This window comes from Galeopterus variegatus, unplaced genomic scaffold (genome assembly GCF_000696425.1).
Source record: "Galeopterus variegatus unplaced genomic scaffold, G_variegatus-3.0.2 Scaffold1053, whole genome shotgun sequence".
In the NCBI taxonomy this organism is placed as follows: Eukaryota; Metazoa; Chordata; class Mammalia; order Dermoptera; family Cynocephalidae; genus Galeopterus; species Galeopterus variegatus.
This window is the reverse complement of record NW_007727164.1, coordinates 304203-312335: the sequence shown is the minus strand read 5'-3', so window position 1 is coordinate 312335 and position 8133 is coordinate 304203.

Below are 8133 nucleotides of genomic sequence, written 5' to 3'. Positions count from 1 at the left end.
CTCAATGCCTTTTCTCAAGTGGTTCCTCCCCAAATCACCCACTGTTAAATTTCCATGATATCCTTAATCAAAATTTATCAGTTTTTCTTTATAATGTTAGTACCTATAATTAAAACTTAAGCTGTTCTGCCCATTATTGAGAATGACCTGAAGGTTTTCTATTTTGTACTATTTGTGCTGTGTTTTGGTATTATAAAATGATTTGGGGCACATTTCCTCTTTCCTGTTTTCCAGATGAATTAGTTTAGCATTGCTATATTTTCAGGGTAGGCAAATTGAGGTTAAAAACAAACAAACAAAAAACAAAAAAGCCCTCAACATTTTAGTGGCTGTACATTGTAAGGGTTTATTTCTGCCTCATTTTTTGCAGTTCAGTATGGGTTTTAGGTGGGCAGGGGGGTTGTATTAGTTCATTTTTGTGTTGCTATAACAGAATACCTGATATTGGGTAATTTATAAAGTAAAGAGGTTTATTTGGCTCACAATTCTGGGACAGCTTCATCTGGCATGGGCTTTAGGCTGCTTCTACTCATGGTAGAAAACCAGCAGCAGGTGCATGGAGATCACATGGCAAGAGGAAGCAAGAGAGAGAGAGAGGGGAGGTACCAGAGTCCTTTAAGCAACCAGTTCTTGCAGGAACGAATAGAGGAAGAACTCACTCACTACCCACCCCCTACCAAGGGCATTAATCTATTCATGAGGGATCTGCCCCTTCCCCCATGACCCAAACAGCTCCCAACATGGCCACGTTCAGAATCAGATTTCAACATGAGATTTGGGGGGACAAAGGTTGTGGGGACAAACATATCCAAACTATATCAGGAGGACTCTGCTCCATAAAGTCATTAAGGGACCCAGGCTCCTTACTTTCTAGAGGATCTATCATCCCATAGTGCCTCACATAGGCCCTACTCTGGTTCTTCTGTATCTAGCAAACAAAGAGACAGAGAGTCAAAGATCATTCAGGAGAAATGTTAATAGGGACCAGCCTGGAGACAGTGTACATCATCTCTAACCCACATTCCATTGGCCAGAACCCACTCACATGACCAAACTTAAATGCAAAGAAGACTGGGAGATATGGATACTTTCATGCACCAGAAAAGAGAAAATACAGTTTGGTGATTGCATAGCCTTGTCTCTCATGATCTGTTCTGGCCAGCAAATATTTGTTTTACCCTTCTTTCCACACAAAGAACATACTTATACCCTCCACAATGGAAACAACCCAAAGTCCTATGAAGTCATGGAATCTAGCTCAATGTACAGGATCTCTGGGTGATGCACAGAGCTCTCCATCAGTATCAGATATGGCTCCTCATGATCTAGCAAGCTATTAACTAAAAAGCCTCAAGCCCTTCTATAATTTACATTAGGCCCCACCTCCCAATATTGTTGAATTGAGGATTAAGTTTCCAACACATGCTTTTTGGGAGACATTCAAACCATAGCAGTTACTATTTATTTGTTACCTAATTGCTGTGAAGTCAAACAGTATGGTACATAATATCAGCAGTGTAAAATTTGAGACTTGAGTTTGAATTTGAAATTTGAAATTTGAAACTTATTTTAAAGTATACTATGTAATTTTTATAAATAGTCTTTGTATGCTTGAGAAGATGCATATTATATAGTTGTTGAATGAAAATTTTTACACATGTTCATTATATCAAGATTATTAATTGTATTTTAAAAATCTTATACATTCCTACTGACTTCTGTCTGCTTGGTCTGTCAAATACTGATAGACATGTTAGTATACTGATAGTATGTTAATCTTTCTTAATAGTAGTGGTTTGTAAATCTTTATCAGGAATTCTGTCAATATTTGCTTTTATATATTTTGTAGCTATGTGTAAAATGCATGTATATGAGTTTAAAAGGTTTATACTTGGGCCGACCCCGTGGCGCCCTTGGGAGAGTGCGGCACTCGGAGCATAGCAGTGCTCCTGCCACGGGTTCAGATCCTATATAGGGATGGTTGGTGCGTTCACTGGCTGAGTGCGGTGCGGGTGACACCAAGCCAAGGGTTGTGATCCCCTTACCGGTCACAAAAAAAGACAAAAAAAAAAAAAAGGTTTATACTTTGCTGGGGAATTGAATTTTTTTTTCAGTAATATTGATTCAACTTATCTCCAGTATTGCTCTTCACCCTAAAATCTATTTTATCTACTATTAATATAGCAATGCCAGCTTTCTTTTAGTTAGCATTTGCTCGGCTTATCTCTTTCAATCCTACTACAGTCTAACTCTGTCCTTAGATTTTAAATGTGTTTATGTAAACAGCTGGATTTTTAAAACTGTAGTGTGTCAATCTTTGTCTTTTAACTAGATCATATATATAATCCATATATATTGATTGTAGTTTTTGTTGGAATTGGACTAATTTCTACCATCTTGTTTTTTATTTTTATTATTTTTGCCCTGATTTCCCAGTTCCTACAGGGTGATGCAAACAGGGCCAAGTGGTCAGTTTTAATATTTATTAATAAATAATCAATAGTAGGTATTAATATAGTATTAGTATTATATTTATATAGATATTAATACCTACTATTGATTATTTCCATACCCTATTTTTATTTTTTATTTTTTCAAATGTATTAAACATATTCAGGGAGGTGTTTTCTCTTTTATTCTTCTACCCAGAATTAATGCAAAGAATTAATGCAAAGCCTTTTTATAGAGAAGACTTTTTTTCTAATTTTTTACACCCAACTGTCTTCTAATAGTGTGGCCTACAAAGGACAGAAGTCTCCAGGCAAAAGCCAGCTCAGTGCTTTTGCTGTTTCAGACAGTACAAACGGCATCCTTTAAGGGTGGGTGAATTTCAAAAAGGCATTTCTTCCCCTGGGTTGGTTCAAGCCTTGAGAAGCTGAGTGTGGGTTAAATATTGTCTTACTTTTCACCTTGACTGGCTGCTTTTGTGCAGGGCACAACTTCGTCAATGTGTGCGGAGGCCTGTGCTAGCTTTAGCATTTACTTATCTTTTGGGATTTGCTCTTTCTCATGGATTCTGGCTTCTTACAATTACTTTAACTTTTCTACCAGACTCAGCCATGTATTTAAAAAATGTTTAAACAATATTACATCTATCATTTTTAGATGTTATGTCCTGGGAATTCCTTCCAATACCAGATCTTTCAAATTGTGGGAAATAGAATTTACCTCGCCCATTTTCAATTAGGTTCACTCTTTTATTCTTTCAACAAATATTTACTGAAGGAGCCCTACCTTAGCTGTGCTTGGAACTGAAATACAATGATACAAATACAATAATACAAATAGTACAATGCCTTCATAAAGCCTATAGTGAAGCGGTCCTTTCTCATTTTCTCGGTGTGTTTTTCTTCTCAGTGATTGCACTCTCCAGGAAGATTTTCCTCTGGAGATGGTAGGGTCATAGGCAGTAATAGTACACACATAACCTTAAAATCTCTAAGTGTTTTCCAATAAGTAGAACACATTTGTGTGCGTTGGTGAAACACACAAAACCAAACTGAAGGATGGTACTTAGCTAATACCACCACACATCTGTTTTGAATAAATTAAGGACCACTACCTAAAATGGTCCATTTTCCAAGTGGAGGAATTTGTTTGCTTAGAAACTGCAACATTCCAGTTCCAATCCCACTGTCTCCACTATTTCCAGGGGCTATTTTACAAACTAGCCACTCAGGTCTGGGATATGTAAATATCCCAAACAAATCCCATGTAATCCAGGGGATTACTCTTCTAATTTTTCTCCTGGTACTTTTATTCAACAGTCTCTTCTGCTACTACTACTGTAGCTGATGATGGGTTTTTACTACCTCTTACCGAGGCCACTTACAAATTATGCTCCACAGGCGGGGTTCCTCACAGTGAGCCCAAAGAATTTGGCTCTCACTGTCATGCCACATCAGAAGTCGTCTATGGCATTGTGGAGTAGTTCTGTCTGCCCAGCAAAGTCGATGACACTGCTTCAAGGTCATTTTGCCTCCCAATCTCCACATCTAATTACATGGGCACCGGAAGTAGGGTGTTTCTCTTTTGTCTAACTGAGCCCTCCTCCCAGTCACTGTCTGGGAAAGAGCTCAGCAACTGCAGGCCTGTAGCAGGATGGAGAAGATCACATGTCAATCCATTTTTATTGAAGTTTTGGTGTTCTGTCTCAATCATTTCCCATAGTAGGACATTTGTCTATTCCCTGCAAAATAGGGATTCATGCCCATACGGCTCTTTCCACGGTCTCCTCATTATGTCTTACTCTTTATGTCTGCAAATGAGCCTGGAACCTTCTCTGACCTCTCTAAGTCCTTTCCAGTGAAGATTAGGCACACCTTAAGGCTCTGTAATCCTTCTTTACTTATCACTGAGAATCAAAGTGAAATATAAACTTTTCTAAACTTGTTTTGCGATACTGCCTAAATTTAATTGGCATAAAGTGGGACTCAATGATGCTTGTATATTGACATCAAAAAACATTGTTTTATCCTATTTTATATATACTGTAACTAAAATGGCAAAGACCAAGTGTAGTCTCTGTTAGGTAGTGGGAATAATTTGAGGGCAGATATTGGAGCCCGAATTTCTGACTCCTTTTACCAGATTTATTATCTACTAGACTATGAATTCTAGGACAGCAGGGATGATGTATTATTCATTTTTTTATGTCCTGAGCATGGCACAAGGCCTGGTATATAATGACACTCAGATTGTTAAACAGAAAAGATATACCTTTGTTGCATCCTTTCCAAATGTAGCTTATCTGAAATCTTCATTGGGCCTATTCTATTTCTGTTTTCAGTTTTAGGGAGCAATTGACCAAGAGATCCCATAGGGAGCAACCGTGGAGACTCTGTTCCAGCTTAAGGGAATCAGCAAGTCCACGCCTCTTCCTCTGTCATTGAGCCAGATGAAGCAGGAGCATGTGTGTGGCAAAACTCTCACACAGGGAATACCTCAGTTTGGCAGGCTTGAGATACCTATTTCTGTTAGCTATACTTGGAAGTGGCTTTTCAAAAGGAGATTATCATCACTTCGAGTGACTTAGATGCAAAAGGGGCCTTGTGATGCTTTTGATAAAAAAAAAAAAAACCTGTGGAAAACTTCACTGCAGATGGAAAGGAGAAGGATTGCTTAAGGACAGACTCTCATACTAGACTAGGAAAACATGGCATCTGTGGTGAATTGTTTACAACGATGGCTCCCAACAATTTTTCCCATCCCTGTATACACATTCTACTCCTCCTACCAAGAGGTGAAATCTGTGTCCCTTTCCTTGAATAGGGGCTGGTCCTCTGACTTGCCTTGACCAACACAATGGGACATAAGTGACACTGTATGCCTTCTGGGCCTGGGTCTTTTGGAGCTTTTGTTTTTATCTTCTTAGAAGCCAGCTGCCATGTAAAGAAGCCTGGGTTATTTTACTATAGAGGCTAAAGGGAGAGATAGAGATAGAGATAGAGATAGAGATAGGGATAGATATAGAGATATAGAGAGATCAATCCTTGGAGGATGATAATCCACGTGAAGGAGGCATCCGTTGATCAGCAGCACCAACTGCCAGACATGTGAGTGGAGTCATCTTAGATTCTTAACATCTAGGCTCACAGTTGAGCCTCCCAGCTGACACCACATGGAGTCGAGATGAGCCATCCTGCCGAGCCCTTCTTGAATTCCTGCCCTCAAAGAGTCATGAGCAATAAAATGATTGTTTTAAGTCGCTAAGTTTGGGGGTTTTGTAGCCCAACTGAGACTGTGCCAAAGATTGACCAGGTGAGAGAGTGACTCCTACTGGCACTTGTGTGGTATCTTTGTTGCTTATGGCAGTGGAACTGGGATTGCATAATTTCATGGTGAAGCTTGAGAAAAACTTAAATAGAGTAGGAGAGTGCATTGTCAGGTCTTCCTGCCCAGGGACCACATAAAGGAAGGGCAGGTTCTCAATGCAGAACCACTCCAACCTGGTTTGGGCTTGGCACCCAGAAGGCACAGAGGTAAAAGAATGAATGATTGAATAGTAAGATCAAGCTTTCTCAAGGGCCATGCCTGTGGGTGAATTGGTAAGTAAGGGCACTAAGGAGATCCTGGGCAAATTTCTAGTCCAAACTGCCAGACGGGCTTTGCTTGCGGATAGTGCCCAGGATTGAGACTGTGATGCTAAATTTGGATAGGGTGACTCTCAGGTCTAGTATCTAGATTCCTGTCTTGTTTTCTGTGTCAGTCCCTTGCCTGTTACTACCCACTGTTTGCTAACATCGCTATGGTACCACGTTCCATCTGTTTTCTTCACTTCCTTATTGCTCTCGGAACTTGACTTTTGTACCCTCAGTTCCTGCCAGATCATCACCAAATCTGCTCCATTCCATTGAAATGTCGGGGCCATGTAAGGCTATGTCCAAAACAGAGTCTAATCCTTCACACAATAGCCTTGAGATATTTGATATCAACCTTTTCATCACTTCTTTAGGCTAAATCTTGCTGGCTCTCATATTATTAAGGTTACCCATTTATGGATATAATTTAGCTTAACAGTATTCTTAAAAGGTGGCATATAGAAGTGATTCACATACTTCAACAGAAGATATAGTAAGGATATAATTTTCTATGATAAAAGCATTATATTTTATTAATTATGCCTATTTATTTATTTGTACAATCGATTATATTTGTGCCATTATTTTGCATTAGCATTTTAAAGGGTTTTCATCAGGGGTGGATCAAGATTTTGTGGGCTCTAAAACTTATATGACTTTAGGAACTCTTTTTAATACAAAATGAGATATAAAATTACAATAAAGTTAGTTTCAAGGCCCGTGAAAATGAGGGATATTGAAGTTTAAGTTTCATTAGTTTCATTGTAAATATGTCTCAAACTTCATAATAGTATGGTTTCATAAAATTCCCAGCTCTGCTTTCCCCAAATTGCTGTCTAATCAGGCTTCTGCTCTTGTGTATTATAACTTGTGTACTTTACATATGGGATTGTGATTAAGTAAATAAACACATGTAAAGGACTTAAAACAATACCTAGCATATAAAGCACACAATAATTGTTAGCTATTATTATTTTATTATTTACTGGAAGGACCTTAGCAAGTGATTTATCTTCCCAACTCTTTTCTCTCTGATGTAATGGAGACAATACCTGCCCTGCCTTTTTCACAGGGTGATTGTGAGGATCAAATGATAAAATATGTTAATGTGTTTTCTTAACTGAAAAGCATCTACTGAAGGCATTGTTACTAAGATTTCGTTTGACATTGCTAGTTTTAGAAAAAGTTACATTTAGAAAAGAAAGGGAGACTTTGGCCGAGGTGCACTCACTAAAGAACCTCACTCAGTAGAGGTACGAGGAGGCAAAGGATGAGCGGTGTGTTTGTGGCATATTCCAGAGGAAGAGAACCAGGCAACCGACCTGACACCAATTTGACATGCAAACGTTCAGAAAGGATGAAATAAGTAGAATCTGAGAGGCAGCGGTCTAATTACACAAAAGAAAGGAATCGGGAGGCTGTCATGTGTGTATGCTTGCGGCTTTCCACAATTCGGCCCAACCTAGGTTTTTTTCCAGACTCTTCTTCAGCCATGTTATGCTCTGCAGTCCAGATCCTATTCACTCTTAGGGTTGAGCATAAGGGCCCCTCCCCAAGATTTCCCTAATCCCTTCTGTCCCTCCTTCCCACAGGAAGAATAAATAGTTCTTTTTCAATGCTCTTTCTGTGAAAGCACTTCTTCCACTCTAGAGTGACGGGGACTCAGTTTTCCTTATTCTGTGTATCCAGGGCCTACTGGAGTGTCTACCACGGAATAGGCGCTCGATGAAGGTGTAGTCAGTGAATGCACTTTGAAGAAATAACTTGTAAAAGTCCAGAGCGCATTGAAGGCCGGGGTTCACAGTAAGAACGCCTTGCACACAGGCATTAGCTGTTATCCCGGGCGGCTCTGAGGGCCAAATACGTCGTCCCAGCTGGGGGTACCCGGTGGCCTCGCCGGGCGAGAATCCTGCGGGAAGGGCTCCCCGCCGGCTCGGGGGCGTGGCCTGGGCGCCGGGGGCGTGACCGGCCCGCGGGGGTTTCCGCGCCGGGGGCGCGTCCGGCAGGGGCGCGGGAGGGGCTTCCGCCGCGAGGGGGCGGGGCCGGCGCTCCG